Source organism: Zalophus californianus, chromosome 9 (assembly GCF_009762305.2).
Source record: "Zalophus californianus isolate mZalCal1 chromosome 9, mZalCal1.pri.v2, whole genome shotgun sequence".
Lineage (NCBI taxonomy): Eukaryota > Metazoa > Chordata > Mammalia > Carnivora > Otariidae > Zalophus > Zalophus californianus.
This window is the reverse complement of record NC_045603.1, coordinates 121,325,863-121,348,016: the sequence shown is the minus strand read 5'-3', so window position 1 is coordinate 121,348,016 and position 22,154 is coordinate 121,325,863. Positions and strand designations below refer to the sequence as shown.

General features: G+C 41.2%; 1 long non-coding RNA gene across 1 annotated transcript; it reads left to right on the top strand.

Annotated features, from left to right (window-relative positions):
• The first annotated feature begins 14,931 nt into the window (after positions 1 to 14,931).
• On the top strand, positions 14,932 to 16,125 carry LOC113921537. Its single transcript, XR_003519718.1, has 3 exons — positions 14,932 to 15,019; positions 15,455 to 15,491; positions 16,028 to 16,125. It is a non-coding gene; the product is annotated as an uncharacterized LOC113921537 (long non-coding RNA).
• Positions 16,126 to 22,154: the final 6,029 nt, after the last annotated feature.

Sequence of the window (22,154 nt, the reverse complement as noted above, 5' to 3'; positions counted from 1 at the left end):
AAAACAGAGCTGGACAGTAGTTAAACAGTAAAAACAGATTTTATTCAGGACTAGGACAATAGGAGAAGAGAGAGCTCAGCACAGAACTAGATGTAATTCCAAATGCAACAGGGGCAAGTGGGAGTTTAGAGTCTAGGAGCAGGGTGCTGCCAACGGATGGGAAGTTCCTAAAAGGAAACATCAACAGTGAGAGGGAGTCAGGCTAAAAACCAGCCTTACAGGATCTTTGCTGAAGACAGGCCTGCGGGCTGAGGAGGAGGAACTCAATCATGTATTGAGTGTGAGCAGCTGTGGAGGATGGCGGACTCTTCCTGAACTGACTTAGCAGCGTTCTTGCTAAACCTGGATTTTACAAGACGTTGCACAGATGAGCCCAGGAGAAGGCTCAGGAAGCTGACTAAAATTTGGTTTGCATCTTTCCTCTCCCTAGAGTACCGGGATCCTCAGTCAGACCCGAAATTCTTTCTACCAGCACGCCTCGCCATTGGGAATGCACTGCTCCCCGTGCAGATCCGTGCTTTTCTCCAAGTGTGTTCTGTAGACCACTTGTGGCAGGATCTTTGAGCAAACCTGTTGAAAATGCAGGTTCCTGGGTCCCACCTTTGGCCTAATGAATCTTAATATCTATAAGTGAGTCTTGGAATCTGAGTGTTTAACAGGCCTTTTGTAAATAAAAATTTCAGAACCACAAATATCTACAAAAAATATAAAGGGACTCTAAGAAACAAACGGAGGGTTCTAGAGGGGAGGGGGGTGGGGGGATGGGTTAGCCTGGTGATGGGTATTAAAGAGGGCACGTTCTGCATGGAGCACTGGGTGTTATACACAAACAGTGAATCATGGAACACTACATCAAAAACTGATGATGTAATGTACGCTGATTAACATAACATAATAAAAAAATGAAAAAAATATAAAGGTAAAATGAGATTAAAAATAGGAAAGACCGAGGTTTCCAGAAAAGGTGTCCATACAATTCATACTTTCGAGGACGAAAGGACATGCTATTTCCCACAGATATTTTCCTCGGATTCCATTTGCAGCTGCACCTTTGTACATGCTGAAGCAAATGGCTGTGTCTGTGGCACATTTGGCTGGCCGATGAAGTCGTCATCATGGGTGGCAAGTTGGGGTGTTTCTCCCCCAACCACCGGAGGCTGAGAGGGGACCAGGGCTGAGAACACTTGGTGTTGTCAGCAACCCCAACCCACATGGATGTTCCCCTTGAAAGAGAGGTATAGGTTCCTTTAGGCCTGGAAGGAGCCAGGAAAAGGGAGACAGGTCACCAAGGATTGAAATTTAATCACGTTATCTCAGACAGATGCTAACCCAGACAGGATGCCAGATCAGCAGAGACAAATGAGAACTGTTCCAAGCAAACTGGAACAACACACGGTCACCTTATCTGTACAGCATCTGTCTCGTGCAATATTGACCGGAGCTACTATCCAACTTGATGGGGCGGCCATAGCTTATATAGCAGTGTAGATAGCCACCTTCTTTGCCTTTCTAGAAGACTTGTTTCCGTTCCTGAGCATCACCCTTTCATCTCTCTTTCAGAAATTTCTTTGCCTAAAGGAGAAATCCAGATAAGGGATTCATTCGTTCGTTCCTTTCTTTGCTCATTTATGCAATGGCTCACTACAGCCAAAATCTGCTAATGATTCAGCAGTGATGAAACATTACATTTTCAGCCCTGATGGAAATGGAGAAGATAAACGTTAGAGAGGGACACACACAGGAAAGTAGATATTAGTCAGCTTCGTGATAAGTGCCATGAAGAAGATGGATGTGATCCACATGGAAAGGGGAGTGTGAGCAGGTTGGCCGCAGTAGGGAGGGATCAGGAGAGCAGAAGAGGCTTGCAATGTGCCCCCAATCCTTGTGAGGAAGGATTTGTTTGACCAAGTACTCCTCTTGAAAGAGGAAACAATTACTTGAAGTTATGTGTTTTCCTCACAAATGCTGGGGAAGAGCCCCAGGAGGACAGAGGTCCTTTCCTACCTGTTGGCTGCCATGCCACACTTGGCAGAGGTGATCTGCCCACATCTGGCCCCTGACACAAAGGACCCCTCATGTATAGATTGGGCACAGAGGGCACAGTCCCACAGTCGATGGGACCTGTGACATGCCGTGGCCAAGTAAACCCAGGTCATTATAGAGGAAAAGTTAATAATGCAGAGTCTAAAGATTGGAATACTGCTCCTCGGCTTACTGGCTATATGGTGGGTTTCAATGAGAATAAAATGAGTGAATATGAGTTTAACATGCATAGAACAATGCCTAGCACACAGTAGGTGTTCAATAGATAATTTTAAAAAGTATAGATTCTACTTGTATATTATAAAAAAGTATTGAAGGAATTCAGAACATGTCAGCCCCCAAAACTGCCACTTTGGCATATTGATTATTTTGAGCAGAAGGCACTTGAGACACCACAGATGGAATAAGAGCTCTCTGTCTTCCTCTTTTCTACCTAAAAGCAGGTCATGAGATTTCCCATGAAAAGTGCATCCTCCCTGCACCAGGAAGAGGAGAATATTCTTATCACTGGAGACTCAGAGTTGACACCAAAATGGATCTGTACAAACCGCTTACTAAAACGATTCTTATCTTCCATTAGCTCCCCTGTGGATTTCCTCAGCACCATCCCACAGTTTACTGCCCCAGCCCACGCTTCCCTGTCCCGTCACCTCCCCACAATTTGTTGTTCTTTGTTTCAAAAGATACATAAGTTTCCAGCTCAATTATTTCTTAGGTTTTTAACTTTCCTTATGAAGACTCCCACATACACGTAAAAATATTAAATAGGGGCGCCTGGGTGGCTCAGTCGTTGGGCATCTGCCTTCGGCTCAGGTCATGGTCCCAGGGTCCTGGGATCGAGCCCTGCATCGGGCTCCCTGCTCGGCAGGGAGCCTGCTTCTCCCTCCTCCACTCCCGCTGCTTGTGTTCCCTCTCTCACTGTGTCTCTCTCTCTCTCTGTCAAATAAATAAATAAAATCTTAAAAAAGAAATATATTAAATAAAACCCATGCTTTTCTCCTGCTAATTTGCTGTATGTTTAATTCTCAAGCCCAGTCACAGAATCTAAGAGGGTAGAAGTTTTTCCTCCCCTATAATGTGTGTGTGTGTGTGTGTGTGTGTGTGTGTGTGTGTGTGTGTGTATTAAATAAAAGTTTATATTTTCCCAACAGAAGCACTCTGCACTGGGCAGAGAATAACTAACTCAACTAGACCTTCTTACTTGATTATGTTGATTAGGAAAAACACACAATAGGACCCAGATAGTAGAGAAGCACAGAAGCCAAGACACACATAAAGGGAAAGCAGTAATTAAAAGCCATGAGTAAGCAGAAGCCGTTAAGACATGAAAAAGGGAGTAAGGTCTCAATAGAGCAGCAGGGGCAGAGACAATGAGAAGCTAAGAACAAGACTGGCAGACCTGTGTTAGCATACCAGTCAGTATTATTACTTTATTCTGAAAATTCTTTCAGTTCTTCATAAGAATGTATCATGCCACTAGATTCCCGTGTGTTGATGCCATGCTCAGTCAGTCACCCCTTGTGACAACAAAGTGGCTGCCAACAGCTCTAGGCTTGCATTCCCAGATCTTCAAGGCAAGGGGAAAGAGATAATACATCTTTCAACAGGCCCTGCAAGTGTCCAAAGATTCCATCATGTTGGTTCTGATTGGGACCCTTGGCCATCCCGGACCTAAGAACATGGCTGGGAGAATGGAGTATTCGGCTTCACCAGGCTTGAGTTGTGTGCATATCTCTGTAGCTCAGGCTGATATCAATAATTCCACATAGACTGAGATTCATAGTAGGATGATACCCCAGAGGAAAACTAGGGGTAGAAATGGAAACTAGCAATAACAACAAAAAATAATCTCTACCTCAGTGGGTAGGTGTCAAGAATACCAGAGCAGAGTTGCTTTTCTTGAAATGAAGGGAAGGGATACAAATTGCAGTCTTGATAGGCACAGGGAATAGCTGAGCTCCGTCCTTCTAGCCTCCCCGAGAGGCATGCATGAAGGTAGGAGCTGAATACATCGAGTCTGCAGGTCACCCCTACGCACTCCTATCGCCCACAGCAGATCCCCTCTTCATCTAGGACGTTACCTTAGTGTAAGGGTTTGCTTTAGAGGCTTCTGTCAAAGTGCTCGTGGCAAAGTATTCCATAGAAAGAAAATGACATTACACATCAGTGTGTATATTTTATGGCAGACAAATCTGGCTGAGTATGAATTTCTGTCATTTCTGGGGATCCTGGTGAATGTATTTAATCAGGGAGCTTATAGCATCATTTTACTTAACCCTCCCGAAACAGTTATGTTGGAAACATCCCAGCAGCAAGGAGCCTCACTTTTATTGTTCAAGGAGAGATGGTGTCTGAGGGTTTCAGTCTCTGAGAAGAAACACAGTGTAAGATTCTGCAGAAAAAAAAATCTTTCCTGTTATGAGTTGGGTCTCTTGGCTGTTTAGCAGGGAACGCACACAAAATTCGAACATTCAGAATCAGGAGATTAAAGTACAGGAAATGCTTCTAAAAAGTAAAGAAATCATAAAGGTATGTTGGAAAATACCCCTTCACAACCAGCCAATTCACTCTCTGATTCTCCGTCAGCTCCGGCCTTGCTAGGGAGCAAGAGTTCAGCTTCTCCGTTTGTCTTTCCACCCCTCCTAAGTTTTTGAAGGATAGAAAGTAGCCATCATCATCCAAATATCAAAATACTTTTTCAAACTTATGTCTCTGCTCAAAAATGTAATATGGGGGGCGGAGCAAGATGGCAGAGGAGTAGGAGTACTGGATTTCGTCTGGTCTCAGGAATTCAGCTGAATAGGGATCAAACCATTCTGAACACCTACGAACTCAACAGGGGATCGAAGATAAGAAGAGTAACAACACTCTGAACAGAAAAGCGACCACTTACTGGAAGGTAGGACGTGTGGAGAAGTGAATCCGAGGCAATATTCCGGAGGATAGACGGCGGGGGAGGGGCCTCCGTCGGCCGCTTCTGGCAAGTGCTAGAGCCGCGGAGCACAAAATCGGAACTTTTAGAAGTCGGCTCCGCGGAGGGACGTCGCTCCAGTGGCTAAGCGGGGGGTGGAACCCTCGCGGGACAGTGTGGTCTCAGGACCCTCGGGGTCACAGAAAGACCGGGGGAGCCTGAGTGCGGCAGAGCTCCCAGGTATCGGAGCGGGGAAGCCGGCTGCAGAGACGGAGCCGAGGCGCGGGCTCTCAGCTTGGGGTTGCCATAAACTGTGATCCGCGGCCCAGTCGGGCCACTGCTCCTCCAGCAGGGACCCAACAAGCGGCAGAGCCGGGGAGACTCCCCTTCCTCCCCGGGAGGAGCGGCGCAGGAGCGCACCGCAGGGATCTGCTGGGTTTGGAGACTCCACACGGGGTCGGGTGCCAGAGATAGAAATGCTCGGTCACAGGCCGGGTGAGCACGGAGTGCGGCCGGAGACCGGGGAGACGGGAGTGACTGCTTTTCTCTGGGGGCACACTGAGGAGCGGGGCCCCGAGTTCTCAGCTCCTCCAGGGCGGAGATTGGGAGGCCACCATTTTCACCCTGGTCCTCCAAAGCTGTACCGAGAGCTTGCAGGGAACAAAAGCTCCTGAGAGCAAACCGGAGCAGCTTGCTTAGCCTGGACCGACAAGGGCGGGGCAATTCCGCCTCCAGCAAAGACATTTGGGAACCACGGCCCCTCCCCCAGAAGATCAGCACGAACAGCCAGCAAGCCAAGACCAAGTTTACCGATCAAGGAGAACGGGAGAACTCCAGCGCTAGGGGAATACTGCACATAGAATTCATGGCTTTTTTACCATGACTCATTAGTTTTTCAAAGTTAATTTTTTTAACTGTTTTTTTTTTAATTTTTCTTTTTCCCTTTTTCAAACAACATCTTATCAATACCTTTTTAAAAAACATATTTTTTATTTTTCATTTTTAGAGTCATATTTTTATCCCTTCATAGTAGTTACCCTTATTTTTGGCATATATATTAAGTTGTTCTCTCTTTAAAATTTTGAGATACAATTTCTTCTAACAGATCAAAATATACCCTAAATCACTAGTGTATGGCTTTGTTCTAGTCTCCTGCCTGATCACATTCTCTACCTTTTTTTCTTTTTTCTTTTTCTTTTTAAATCTTCTTTCTTTTTAAAAACAACTTCTTATCTTATCAATTCCTTTTATAAAATCTTTTATAATTTTCATCTTTACATTCACCTGCCATCCCTCATTCTATCAACCCTTATTTTGTACCTATATAAGTCTTTCTTCCTTTAAAATTTAGCAGGCACTTTCTTCTAAAAGACCAAAATATGCCCAAAAGCTAGTGTGTGGAACTGATCTATGCACTAGCCTGATCATATTTGATCATATTCTGTTTTTTTGTTTTGTTTTGTTCTGTTTTTGTTTTTATCTTTATCTTTTTCCTTTTTTTTTCTCTTCTTCCTTTCCCTTTCTTGTCCCCTGGTTTCAGGTCTTTTCTGATTTGTATAGAGTATATTTGCTGGACACGTTGTTAACCTGTTAGTATTCTGTCTCTCATTCATCCGTTCTCCTCTAGACAAAATGACAAGATGAAAAAAATCACCTCAGCAAAAAGAACAAGAGCCATCAACCAGGGACCTACTCAATACTGACATTAGTACGATGTCGCACCTAGAGTTCAGAATCATGACTTTAAAGATACTAGCTGGGTTTGAAAAAAGCGTGGAAGTTATTAGAGAAACCCTTTCTGGAGAAATAAAAGAACTAAAATCTAACCAAGTCGAAATCAAAAAGGCTATTAATGAGGTGCAATCAAAAATGGGGGCACTAACTGCCAGGATAAATGAGGCAGAAGAGAGAATCAGCGATATAGACCAAATGATAGAAAATAAAGAGGCTGAGAAAACGAAAGAGAAACAACTACAGGATCACGGGGGCGGAATTCGAGAGATAAGCGATACAATAAGACAAAACAACATTAGAATAATTGGGATCCCAGAAGAAGAAGAAAGAGAGAGGGGCAGAAGGTATATTGGAGCAAATAATAGCAGAGAACTTCCCTAATGTGGGGAAGGAAACAGGCATCAAAATCCAGGAGGCACAGAGAACCCCTCTCAAAATCAATAAAAATAGGTCAACACCCCGACATCTAATAGTAAAACTTATGAGTCTCAGAGACAAAGAGAAAATCCGGAAAGCAGCTCGGGAGAAGAGATTATGTAACCTACAATGGTAGAAATATTAGATTGGCAAAACAGACCTATCCACAGAGACCTGGCAGGCCAGAAAGGACTGGCATGATATCTTCAGAGCACTAAACGAGAAAAATATCGAGCCAAGAATACTATATCCAGCTAGGCTATCACTGAAAATAGAAGGAGAGATAAAAAGCTTCCAGGACAAACAAAAACTAAAGGAATTTGCAAACACAAAACCAGCCCTCCAAGAAATATTGAAAGAGGTCCTCTAAGCAAAAAGAGAGCCTAAAAGCAGCATAGATCAGAAAGGAACACAGACAATATACAGTAACAGTCACCTTACAGGCAATAAAATGGAACTAAATTCATACCTTTCAATAGTTACCCTGAATGTAAATGGGCTCAATGCCCCAGTCAAAAGACACAGGCTATCAGATTGGATTCAAAAACAAGACCCATCCATATGCTGTCTGCAAGAGACTCATTTTAGACCCAAAGACACCCCCAGATTGAAAGTGAGGGGGTGGAAAACCATTTACCATGCTAATGGACACCAAAAGAAAGCTGGGGTGACAATCCTTATATCAGACAAATTAGATTTTAAAACAAAGACTGCAATAAGAGATGAAGAAGGACACTATATCCTACCTAAAGGGCCTATCCAACAAGAAAATCTAACAATTGTAAATATCTATGCCCCTCACATGGGAGCAGCCAATTATATAAGGCAATTAATAACAAAAGCAAAGAAACACATTGACAACAATACAATAATAGTGGAGGACTTTAACACCCCCCTCACTGAAATGGACAGATCATCTAAGCAAAAGATCAACAAGGAAATAAAGACTTTAAATGATACACTGGACCAAATGGACTTTACAGACATATTCAGAACATTCCATCCCAAAGCAACGGAATACACATTCTTCTCTAGTTCCCATGAAACATTCTCCAGAATTGATCACATCCTAGGTCACAAATCAGGTCTCAACCGGTACCAAAAGACTGGGATTATTCCCTGCATATTTTCAGGCCACAATGCTTTGAAACTAGAACTCAATCACAAGAGGAAAGTCCGAAAGAACTCAAATACATGGAGGCTAAAGAGCATCCTACTAAAGAATGAATGGGTCACCCAGGAAATTAAAGAATTAAAAAAATTCATGGAAACCAATGAAAATGAAAACACAACTGTTCAAAATCTTTGGGATACAGCAAAGGCAGTCCTGAGAGGAACGTATATAGCAATACAAGCCTTTCTCAAGATACAAGAGAGGTCTCAAATACACAACCTAACCCTACACCTAAAGGAGCTGGAGAAAGAACAGCAAATAAAGCCTAAGCCCAGCAGGAGAAGAGAAATAATAAAGATCAGAGCAGAAATCAATGAACTAGAAACCAAAAGAACAGTAGAACAGATCAACGAAACTAGGAGCTGGTCCTTTGAAAGAATTAACAAGATTGATAAACCCCTGGCCAGACTAATCCAAAAGAAAAGAGAAATGACCCAAATCAACAAAATCATGAATGAAAGAGGAGAGATCACAACCAACACCAAAGAAATACAAACAATTCTAAGAACATATTATGAGCAGCTCTATGCCAGCAAATTAGATAACCTGGAAGAAATGGGCGCATTCCTAGAGATGTATCAACTACCAAAATTGAACCAGGAAGAAATAGAAAACCTGAACAGACCTATAACCACCAAGGATATTGAAGTAGTCATCAAAAATCTCCCAACAAACAAAAGCCCAGGGCCAGATGGCTTCCCAGGAGAATTCTACCAAACATTTAAAGAAGAATTAATATCTATTCTCCTGAAACTGTTCCAAAAAATAGAAATGGAAGGAAAACTTCCAAACTCATTTTATGAGACCACCATTACCTTGATCCCAAAACCAGACAAAGACCCCATCAAAAAGGAGAATTACAGACCAATATCCTTGATGAACATGGATGCAAAAATTCTCACCAAAATACTAGCCAATAGGATCCAACAGTACATTAAAAGGATTATTCACCATGACCAAGTGGGATTTATCCCTGGGCTGCAAGGTTGGTTCAACATCCGCAAATCAATCAACATGATACAATATATTAACAAAAGAAAGAAAAAGAATCATAGGATCCTCTCAATAGATGCAGAAAAAGAATTTGACAAAGTACAGCATCCTTTCTTGATCAAAACTCTTCAGAATATAAAGGGTACATACCTCAATATCATAAAAGCCATCTATGAAAAACCTACAGCCAATATCATTCTCAATGGGGAAAAGCTGAGAGCTTTTCCCCTAAGGTCAGGAACACAGCAGGGATGTCCACTCTCACCACTGCTATTCAACATAGTATTAGAAGTCCTAGCCACAGCGATCAGACAACAAAAAGAAATCAAAGGCATCCAAATCGGCAAAGAGGAAGTCAAACTCTCACTCTTTGCAGATGATATGATACTTTATGTGGAAAACCCAAAAGACTCCACCCCAAAACTGCTACAACTCATACAGGAATTCAGTAAAGTGGCAGGCTATAAAATCAATGCACAGAAATCAGTGGCATTCCTATACACCAACAACAAGACAGAAGAGAGACAAATCAAGGAGTCGATCCCATTTACAATGGCACCCAAAACCATAAGATACCTAGGAATAAATTTAACCAAAGAGGCAAAGGATCTGTACTCAGAAAACTATAAAATACTCATGAAAGGAATTGAAGAGAACACAAAGAAATGGAAAAACGTTCCATGCTCATGGATTGGAAGAACAAACATTGTGAAGATGTCAGTGCTAACTAGAGCAATCTACACATTCAATGCAATCCCCATCAAAATACCATCCACCTTTTTCAAAGAAATGGAACAAATAAACCTAAAATTTGTATGGAACCAGAAGAGACCCCGAATAGCCAGAGGAATGTTGAAAAAGAAAAGCAAAGCTGGCGGCATCACAATTCTGGACTTCCAGCTCTATTACAAAGCTGTCATCATCAAGACAGTATGGTACTGGCACAAAAACAGACACATAGATCAATGGAACAGAATCGAGAGCCCAGAAATGGACCCTCAACTCTATGGTCAACTCATCTTTGACAAAGCAAGAAAGAATGTCCAGTGGAAAAAAGACGGTCTCTTCAACAAATGGTGTTGGGAAAATTGGATAGCCACATGCAGAAGAATGAAACTGTATCATTTCCTTACACCACACAGAAAAATAGACTCCACATGGTTGAACAACCTAAGTGTGAGACAGGAGTCCATCAAAATCCTAAAGGAGAACACAGGCAGCAACCTCTTCCACCTCAGCCACGGCAACTTCTTCCTAGAAACATCGTCAAAGGCAAGGGAAGCAAGGGCAAAAATGAACTATTGGGATTTCATCAAGATAAAAAGCTTTTGCACAGCAAAAGAAACAGTCCACAAAACCAAAAGACAACTGACAGAATGGGAGAAAATACTTGCAAATGACATATCAGATAAAGGGCTAGTATCCAAAATCTATAAAGAACTTATCAAACTCAACACCCAGAGAACAAATGATCCAATCAAGAAATGGGCAGAAGAGATGAACAGACATTTTTCCAAAGAAGACATCCAAATGGCCAACACACACGTGAAAAAGTGCTCAACATCACTCGGCATCAGGGAAATCCAAATCAAAACCTCAATGAGATACCCCCTCACACCCGTCAGAATGGCTAAAATTAACAAGTCAGGAAACGACAGATGTTGGCGGGGATGCGGAGAAAGGGGAACCCTCCTACACTGTTGGTGGGAATGCAAGCTGGTGCAGCCACTCTGGAAGACAGTATGGAGGGTCCTCAAACAGTTGAGAATAGAGCCACCATACGATCCAGCAATTGCAGTACTGGGTATTTAACACAAAGATACAAATGTAGGGATCCGAAGGGGTACGTGCACCCCAATGTTTATAGCAGTAATGTCCACAATAGCCAAACTGTGGAAAGAGCCAAGATGTCCATCGACAGATGAATGGATAAAGAAGAAGTGGTATATATACACAATGGAATATTATGCAGCCATCAAAAGGAATGAGATCTTGCCATTTGCAACGACGTGGATGGAACTGGAGGGTGTTATGCTGAGTGAAATAAGTCAATCCGAGAAAGACATGTATCATATGACCTCACTGATATGAGGAATTCTTAATCTCAGGAAACAAACTGAGGGTTACTGGAGTGGTGGGGGGTGGGAGGGATGGGGTGGCTGGGTGATAGACATTGGGGAGGGTATGTGATATGGTGAGCGCTGTGAATTGTACAAGACTGATGAATCACGGATCTGTACCTCTGAAACAAATAATGCAATATATGTTAAGAAAAAAAAAGAAGAAGAAGATAGCAGGAGGGGAAGAATGAAGGGGGTGTAAGTCGGAGGGGGAGACGAACCATGAGAGATGATGGACTCTGAAAAACAAACTGAGGGTTCTAGAGGGGAGGGGGGTGGGGGGATGGGTTAGCCTGGTGATGGGTATTAAAGAGGGCACGTTCTGCGTGGAGCACTGGGTGTTATGCACAAACAATGAATCATGGAACACTACATCAAACACTAATGATGTAATGTATGGTGATTAACATAACAATAAAAAAGTATTTTAAAAAATGTAATATGGTTTCTACTAAGATTTAGGAACCTGCTCCCTCTATTAACAATACCAGTTGTCCCCTTCATTCCATCTCTATCACTGAATCGGGGACTATGGTAATAGGATTTCTGTGGCTTGTGTCCTCCAGATGGCAGAAGCTGAAGTGCAATAGAGATCGTTATCTCCAAGCAAGAATACAAATGATTCTGCACTCCTAACTCAGAATGGATCTTTACAGGCAAAGATGAGAAGAGAGGAAAAAAAAAAAATCCACCCACCCACGCACCCCCCAGATCTTTTCTTGTATTCCCTCTCCAGGTCTATTCTCTCTACACACCTTTTGCAAGACACCCAAATCTTCAATTTCAGCAGGGACTATTATCTTTCAGGTTCTTTTTTTAAATTTTAGAATCCCATTTTCTTTCCTTTTTCTAACTAAAAAAACACCCGCGCCACGTTTCCTGCCTGTGGGGCTGTGTCTGTCACATGCGTCTAGTCACGGAATTTATTTTATCCTGTGTTCTCATCAACTTGTTCTTCCCTTTCTGTTTTCTGAGGAAGCACCACATCAGTATCTGTGTCCATCTTTTCCAACTTTTCCTGCAGGGAACTAAGAGACAATCACTGGGTCCAGCAAAGCAATCTTGGGAGCATTTGGCTATTATAATGAAAATCCTGGTGATTTTGACTTGGCAAAAAGCCTTCTTAGGAAGAAATAAGCATTTCCCCTGTTCTTTTTTTAAATCAAGGAAATGCGACTTTTTCTCTTCCTGTTAGTAAAGCTTTCTTTATGGGTATTTTCTAGTTTCTAATAGGAAGACCTCATTCCCAAACCTTAAACTTGAGTGAACCATCAAATGCTGACTTGCCTTAAGGGGTTTTGCTAAAACCCCTTCCCTGAAAAAGTGACTACAAATTGCAAAGGGGCCTAAGGATTTCCGAATGGAGTGGACAGGTCTCTGCACTAAAGAGATCACAAGGTGGAAATACCAAAGCCTGAAGAGTACCATCTGTGGAATGATGAGGAAAACGTAATAAAGCAAAGTTTCAGTACACTGGAGGGAATTATGAAAATAGTAAAATGTCACGCAAATATGTCCTCCGGAATGTGTTGCTGCCAATGATCCTGTCACGACCTGTCCACCAAAAGACAGTTAGGAAGCAATACTCTAAGGCAAATTGCAAATCTGAAACCACAGAGATTGAGGATGGGATTTCTTGGTTGCTTTGGGAAAGAATTCCAAAGAAATCTAGGTAGGCTTTCATCTTCTTTCCTACCCAGTTTAAAAGGGTGCCCTCTCCTCACATCGTCATCCCTTCAGAATTCCTAAGTTTCTTTTCCCTGCCAGTTCACCCCCAAATGCTTTCTCAACCCCCTGAAATCTGACTGCCCTCCAAGCCACCCAGGGGGTTCGTAATGCTCATCTTGCCGACCCCTTCTTCTTTTTTTTTAAGATTTATTTATTTATTTGAAAGAGAGAGAGAATGAGAGAGAGAGAGAGAGAGAGCACATGAGAGGGGGGAGGGTCAGAGGGAGAAGCAGACTCCCCGCTGAGCAGGGAGCCCGATGCGGGACTCGATCCCGGGACTCCAGGATCATGACCTGAGCCGAAGGCAGTCGCTTACCAACTGAGCCACCCAGGCACACTGTTGCTGACCTCTTCTTTCCCTTTGCCTGATCCTGATGATTTTGTCCATAACCTACTGATTCCGGAGACTCTCCACCCATTTCTCTGTGGCCCTCCGAGACTGTTGCCCTCTCTGCTTGTCTCTGTCCCCTGCACTGGTTCCACTTTGTTGGCTCCCCTCCCACAGCCCCGGCTCTCACACAGCCCATACCGAGTGATTTCCCTCTGAAATCTCAGCCAGTCTCTTGGCTTCAACCCCGAAGAGGAGAAGATGTGCATATCTGTATCCAAGCACACTCTTCCCCAGGTTTCTGCTCCCCGCAAGCACCTGCATCCCTGAAAGATGCCTTAAGTCCATCTTCCTCCTAAGTCATATTCTCTCTGCACGTCCTAACTTCTGGCAGTAGGAACCTGAATCCACAAAATTAGTCATGTTAACTACTTATGTTTCTTGTCTTCTCCCTCTTCTTTATTTTTATTCATTAATGTTTTTTCTCCCCTGTGTTCAACCTACTGCAATAACCTCCCAATTGACTGCGATGCTTATGGTTTCTCTCCATTAACTGATCAGAGCCAACAGACTCTTTCTAAGTGCTGGAAGGTCAAAGAAGACCAAGACATAGCATCCGCTCCGAAGATTTCAGTCCAACGCAAGTGTTGGGGGTGAGGAAAGGTAGAAAAGTAAATTTAAAATTTTCTAAAACAAATTTTTAGAGAGAGTATGTGTGAGAGGAGTGGGGAGGGGCAGAGGGAGAGGGAGAATCTCAACGATGTGGGGCTCGATCCCACAACCCTGAGATCATGACCTGAGCCAAAATCAAGAGTCAGATGCTTAGTCAACTGAGGCACCCAGGTGCCCCACAATTTTCTAAACAATTTTCAAAGGTAATAACAAGCTGAAAAAATGCATAGACTCTAGTACCTCTAAGTCACATTCAGGAGTGGGGCAAGGGTCTCCAGGAAAGGTGAACTTGGAGGGGAGTTTTAAATGACAAACATAAGATGCATATAAAGAGAAACAAGAAGACATGATTTACTTAAAGCTTAGAGGCTTTGAGGTATCTTTACAAGTGCTTTCTGGCTAGAGTAACGGGGGCATCCCAGAACCTGCCAGGAGGGGAGGCTAGAAGGTGGGCGGTATCAGTGAGAATCCAGGAGGAAGTGTTAGCATACTCAAAAGGCTTTACGTGAATAGGATTTAGATTTAACAAGGGGACTTCTAAAAGCGTGAATGGAGTGGAGCCACCCTGAGGTCTAAGGAGGGCAGGAAGCCATTAAGGCTCGCTGTCTGTCCCGAGGGAGTACGGTATAGGAATCCTGCTACTGGAACCCAGGGCCAGTTGTGGCCAGGTGAGAGGAGCCAGGGGCTGCACCGCGGAGGCGCGCACCCACATTCAGGCTCATGTGACCGGCAGTGACCGGCAGTGACACACCCTGTGGGTGAGGAATAATCACTTCCTCTCACACCCTCTGCCTTCTGATATCCTGCCATTGCTTCTCATCAGACATAACCACCAAGAACCTGGCCAGCCAGGAAGCTAGAGTCCAAACAGGCCAGCCTTCCTGAACACACAGCCCAGGGTGAGCAGGGGAGAGCATGAATGTGAGGGGAGCGCGTGGGGAGATGAGTGTAAGAATTTCTGGGGAGGGAACTCTGTCGTTGGCTTGTTTGGGAACTGTGATTTGTAATTATCTCTGCTTAAAAGTCTTTACGGGACCTTTTTCTTCATCTTTTGACATCTTTATCCTATTTAAAATTAAGTGCTAGAACAAATCATGTACAGTATGGTAAATTTCACTTCAACATAATTTTAAATTTTACTTTAAGAACATGTTTTTAATTTATGAGATAAATTGCAACTAAAATACATTCTTTTAGGGCCATATCAGTTTTGCCTGTAAGAATTTCTAATTTTCCACTTTATTTTTTGGTTTAAGTAAGTTTTGTATTTTAGGAATCTGTGCTAACCACTTTCTCTTCCTGGCATTCATCCCAAACCGTCTGCTTTGCTCTAGGGCATGAGGTAAATGAAAGTGGGGAGCAAAATCATACGTAAGTGAGAAGAGTTGTCTTATTTGATAAATGGAGTAAATGTGAACAGAATTCAATCTATTCGACAAATGGGTTTAATTTAACTAGTGTCCTGTGTCTGGTGGATTTCTCCACTTGGGGAGAACATTAGTGTTTGCAGGTTTTCTTGCCTCTGTATGTAGAGAAGAATCCAGAAGGTGACTCCTGGCCTTCAGTGGAAATTTCCCCAGGATTTCAACGAGTAATGAGATATCACATTTTGTCTAACAAATTGACAGATACATTAAAATGATCATTGTGACATTTGAGGAATTTGCAGGGATAAGAAGAGGGGAGGGGGGTCAGGGATGGGTCACATTCCAGAGGGATCAGCATGGTATCAGGTTTCTCAACAAACTGCCCTAGAAGGTAGAAAAGAATGGAAAATGACCTTCAAAATGAATCAGAAATGATTTGAACTCAGAATTCTATTTCCAGTCAAATCATAAATCAAGTATAAGTGTAGATTGGAATATTTCAGACCTGCCAGTTCTCAAAACAATGTATTCCTTTTCCAGGAAGATATGTTCCACCAAAATGAGGAAGAAGGGAGAGAGAAAGAGAGAGAGAGAGATACAGAAAAGGAAAAGAATTCCCATGATGATGTTGAAGAAAAACTGTGCACAAGGCTAAGGGTACAACAAATCCAGATTGAAAAAGGAATTAACACTCTTAGAAATATATCTTCAGGGCTAAAAAAAGTAACAATAATAATAAAGTGAACTGACTTATGACTTGATGTGTTTGATTGAGAGGTAACTACTTTTATATGATCTATTTCAGAAAATTAATATGAAGAAAAATCTACCAACTCATATTATCTGGTTAGAATAGCACTGATATAAAGAGTGCATAAGGACACGAGAGAAAATACAATCACAGATTAACATCATCTATAAAGATACTTGCAAAAATTTGAGAGAACTTATTAGTGCATACTTTTAACAAAATATTTTAAAAAGCATGACCAATTCATATCTATTCCAGGATACATTTATTAAGGATAGTTCAAAAATTTGGAAATTTTTTAATATAATCAGCCACAGTAACAGAATAAAAGAGAAAATCATATGATGATTCAAAAAAATTAAAGAAAAAACAGTTACTAAAAATCAGCATTCATTAATAATTGAAAAACAGGAAAGTATTTGCAAAACACATTCTTATAAAGGACTAGTATCCAGAATATATCAAGGATGCTTTATAATTTAATAAGACAACCCCATTAAAAAAATAGATAAATTTGAAAAGATACTTAGGTAAAACATGATATACAAATGGAATATAAATCCATGAAAAGATACATAGTAAAACCACAGTGATCTATAGCTACACTTCTTAAATGGCTAAAACTTTAAAAAAAAAAAAAAAGAGAGAGAGAGAGGCCAAGTGTTGGCATGATGAGGAACAGATGTTATTCTCATGCCTTGTCGGTTGGAATGCAAAATGGCACAGCCACTCTAAAGAAAGTTTGACAGCTTCTTATAAGTTAAACACATACTTATTATGCAACCCACTAGTTGTATTCCCAGGAATTTATTCAAGAGAAACAAGAACATACATCCACAAAAGACGTGTATGCAAATGTTGATAGCAGATTCATTCATAATACCTGTATTAATCATGTTTTCATTTTATTTGAATAAATCAAATTTGCAGATATTGGCATGAGTAAATCTAAAATATATGAGGTTGGGTGGGGGGAAAAGAAAGTTGCAGAACATATACATTTATCAAATTTATATAAAGTTTAAAATGCTACACCAAAATCCTATACAATGATTACATATATAAAAATATGCATCATGATTATAAAACCATGGATGGGAATGATAAACATAGAATTCCTATTAATGGTTAACTCAGAGGCTTCAGCAAAAACCAAGGATTTAAGAAGATGATACTGAGGGCCTCAATCATATTTGAAATCTTATTTTTGTGCTTGGAAAATTTTACAAAAATAAAACATTAAGTTTAGATTTGATCAAATTGTTCAATATATTTTATATGTTTCTTTATGTGTGCTAGATTTCAGAATACAAATTAAGATAATTGTGTTTCTTGCTTTTCCATTTAATAATATAGGGTTTTTGTGTGTGTGTGTGTATGTGTGTGTGTGTATTTTTTTTCCTGTAACACTAAGTAAACCCATCTCTTAGGTTTTCTTAATATTTTGAGGGACTATTAAATCCTTTTCCTGTGTTTGGACTTTTAAATTGCTTTCAATTTTTCAATATGGTGATTAACACTGCAGTCAAATCTTTTCACAAAAGACATTTAATAGTTTTTAAAAATGTATTAATGAAGTGAGTTACTGGAAGAGAGAAGAACACAGCAATGAAGAATAGAAATAAAATAGAAGACTGTTCTTAGCTGACTGTTTAAAATTACAGTCAACTGTTGAAAATATTTTTAATAAAACTGTAAACATAATCGAGGAAAAACAAGTAAAGGAAACTTAATTATGCTGCAAGGAAGCACCAATTCTACAAAGAAATATTAGAGAAACCACAGCCACATACAAATCAATGTACAACCCGATTGCACATCATTCACATTCAAAAGCCATGTTTTGTCCATTGTTTATCAACCCCAGTATTTAGCTTTTCCATTGTACATGGGCTGACAGTATCTTCCTAAGTAATACTGGACACATGGAACAGGTCATCTCTTCACATTGGCACTTTCAGTTATTCAAATGCAAAAATAGCCAAAAACCTGTGGTGAAAATGGAAAAAACTATTTTCCATTCATGCATATTTTCCAGAAAAAAAACCTTTAGGCTGAGAAAAAGCATGAAAAATAACAACCTAAAATCTAAATATTTCTGAAAGCGAAATGCACCGAAGTTGGGGGGAAGGCTGATCCCACCTTACAATCTCTTCTGTTTGTATCAGAGTCCTGTTACCTGAAGCATTCTAATGGAAGAACATATGTGCAGAAAATATTTTCTCCTTACAAAACTAGCTTTAGTCCTGCTTAAGACAGGGGAGGAGTATAGATTATAGAACCAGACTTTAGTGAGAGTTCAATTTTTGCCACTTTACACTGTATGAACTGAATAAATATCTAAATATTTCTGGATTTCATTTTCTCCCATCTCCGAAATTAGGATATTAGAGAGAATTCACATTTGTCTATTTCATCTATTTTATTTTATTAAAGATTTTATTATTTATTTATTTATTATTTATTTATTTTAGAAGGAGAGTGCACGTGTGTGGGGAGGGGCAGAGAGAGAGGGAGGGAGAGAATCTCAAGCAGACTCCCCACTGAGCGAGGAGCCCAATGTGGGGCTTGATCTCACAACCTTAAGAGCATGACCTGAGCTGAAATCAAGAGTCGACGCTTAAGCGACTCAGCCACCCAGGTGTCCCTGTTTCATCTATTTTAAATCTCTTCACACTTATCTTGCTTTAAATATTATTTGAAAGAAAGCAGGGTATCAAAAATTAGCGAGTAATTAATAATCACCTCATCTTGTTTCTTTAAAGGATGCAGGAAGCTGTACGAGGACCATCTAGTCTGTAAAAGGCACCCCATGAAGCTTGTCCTTTTCATCCTCCGGAAAAACAAAAAGATATAAAACTTCGTGTCTACAAGAGTCGTGAAAAGGTGCATTCCTTAAAATACATAATATGAAACTTGAAGTTTTTATAGGATTTCACAATATGCAATTCTTCTTTTATATCATCACCCTTGGAAATAATCTAATTCTTTATATTAGAAGCACCCAGTAAATAGCAAAAGCCAATTTATTTATAAAAATACCATTCACTTGTATATTTCTTTACAAGGTGCAGAGTCTATTCACATAATAATTTACTACCTGATGTTCAAAGGTTCTAGCTAATAGTATTCCTATTTCCAATTCCCGACTTTGCCTGAATTGTGCTGTTATTGTATGTTTCATTACTTTATGGAGCAATTGATCATTTTCATTAAAAAATTACAATTGATGCCACTTCTTTACGGAGCTTTAGAACTCTTTGCTCTAAGAGAAGTCTGTATACCACTTTGTCAGAACAACCTGGGTTACGAAAAGAATTGTCCCCCGCAGATCAGCAACATTTAGCTCTCTGGGAATGTGTCCTAGGAGTACGTATTTTAAAACAGTTCTTCAGATGATTCTGACAAACGCCCATGTTTACAAAATGCTTTTTTAGTATTTGGGTCAATGTGACAAGCGACAACAGGTTTACTGTAGATGTTTCCCTCTGCTCTGGTGGGAATATTACTGCTACGTATTAAAGACTGAGGGTTCCTATGGTCATTGTTTTAGCAAATATTGTCCGGTATTCTTTGGGGAGAAAAAAGTACATGGAATGGGAAAACACTCAGCCACATAAATAATAAATCACAAAAAAATGCATAAGCTTTCCAAATACCAGGCTAAAACCTATGCTTAGAAAGTCTTGCATGCAGCACGTGTCTTCATAGATTCACTGCTAATTACAACCATTGGGGGTAGGTTCTATTTTTTGAGCAGGCCTGGCCAATGAGTCTATTGAAATGCCAGGCCACATGTCACAACATCAAAGAGAAATATCTTTAGAAAGCTTTATTCCAGCTAGCAGAATCCGTAATTTTTGCAGCTAGCTAAACACTGCTGGACCTCAGCACCTAAAGACAAAGGTCTGGTTTGGGAACTCTTGATTAAGGTTTTTATATGCCTTTTATTAAGGTACTCTAGCTACTTTAAATGGTAAGGAGAGAAATAAACTGATTCCATTAACATTAGAATTCAGTGTTTGTTAGTTTTAAATAGCTCAGCAGGGGTCCATATACTATTAGCGCTCCATCCCTACCCCACCTGCCCACACCAGACCATTTATCTGTAGGTCAAGGTGCTTCTGTTAAGAAACTGGGACAAGAGAGGCAGAGGCTGTGTGACATGAGAAAGATGGAGTGGCTGTCATGGTATGATTTGTGTCCTTCCAGTTCTCTGCACTAGATATGTGCTTCTGTTTAAATCCGAGAGTTGCTGTGGGGAGAAAAAGACACCCGGTCGTAAGAGAAATTCTTTTTCTGCAAGGGAGCGATATTAAATTAGGCTTCACTCTGGCCTGGGAGAAATAGCCATCAGCGCCGCACACCTGCCAGCCCAAACAACATCATGATTTCTCCTTCAGCTTGCTTGGTACCACGGCCTTGGGAAAGCAATGTCCTTCCATAGTGAATCGATGCATATTTGCAACTGTAAAGTGGGGGTTGTGCTTTCGCTATTAATAAGTTGTCAGTTTCATGTTTTTAGGTTCCACGCGGGTTAAAATGAGGGGCTCTGGTGGTTCGGGAGTTCCTGATCCGCATGTGGGATTTTCTACTGCTCAGAGCCAGGAGCCAGACCAACTCAGTCTGCCTTTCTTCCGTGAGGAATCCCCAGGGACTCGGCCTCTATTCCTCGTGTCCTGCGGAGAACCACCCTTTCTTTCCCATATAGGGCTTTTCTTTGCTCCACCCCTGTACTTTGTGTCCCCACTCCCTAGCCCACCGATGAGTAGAACCCAGTCCCCACACACCCTCCCACATCCTCCGGGCTCTGGTTTTAAGATTGTTCTTTCTAATTTTGAACTGAGCCTCAAAGTTTGCTGACTCTTACCGTGGGGATTCCTGGTCTGTAGTTCCTGAAGTCCTCTGAGAAGTCAAGCATCCAGGTCATGGACTACTTCCTTGAGCCCTCAGCTCCATCCCTCTTTTTCCTGAATTTGGTTCACACTCTTCCTCCTGGCCCTAGTAAAGCCTGGACATAAAGCCCCCTTTATGTCCTCCAGGCGTCCAGGCGAAATCGGGGTGCAGATGTTGGCAGCTGGAAACCCACATAAGAGCCTGTGTCCTGACCCAGATGGCGCCTTTTGTGGCCCCCTCCTCCCAGACTTCTCACCCATCATGACTTTTCCCATAGAATCAAGTGGCCTCTTCCAATAAAAAGTACACGTTTTATTTCTGAATGCCCCCAAATCTCCAAAGTGAGGACCTTTTTTCGTAGAATGTAGAACTGCTAGAATTAAACCAATCTTTCTTGGACTTTGCCAAAAAAATGAAAAATAATTGCCATAGAACAGCCACATCCTGCAAACTAACTCAGAAAACAGCTGTATTTCAGTATTTTCCCCCATGAAATTATTTGACTAGTGTTCCTGCTACTAAGGTAAAGAAATAGTCACAGCATTATGAAGAATTCAGATATATTTTCCATCTTTTCCGAATGAAGGCCCAATCGACCTATAAAATCTCTTACACAATGTGCTGGCTTGTGATTCTCCCAATAATCACCATTGTTTCTGGAAGATCCCTGGTGCCAACTAGGTGCAGAGTCTTCGGACTGTCAGAAAAATGTGCATGGGTAGAAGAAAATAAAAATGAGTGTTGGGTTTTTTTTTTCCCCCATAGTAGATTATTTTCCCCATAGACATCCTGTATGGCTTTAAAGTGACCTGTTACACTCTATCTTAAGATCGTAAGCATAAAAACTTTCCTCAGATATGTTCATTCATATCTATGACATTTCATCTGTTTCCAGTACAATATGTGGGTAAGTAAGATGCAGTGGTTGTCAAGACTAATCGGTTTATTTGGTGCTAAAATGCATAATTTAATAGGCTTCCTTATTAAGGGTGACTTATAAAGCAGACATTTAAGCAGTGA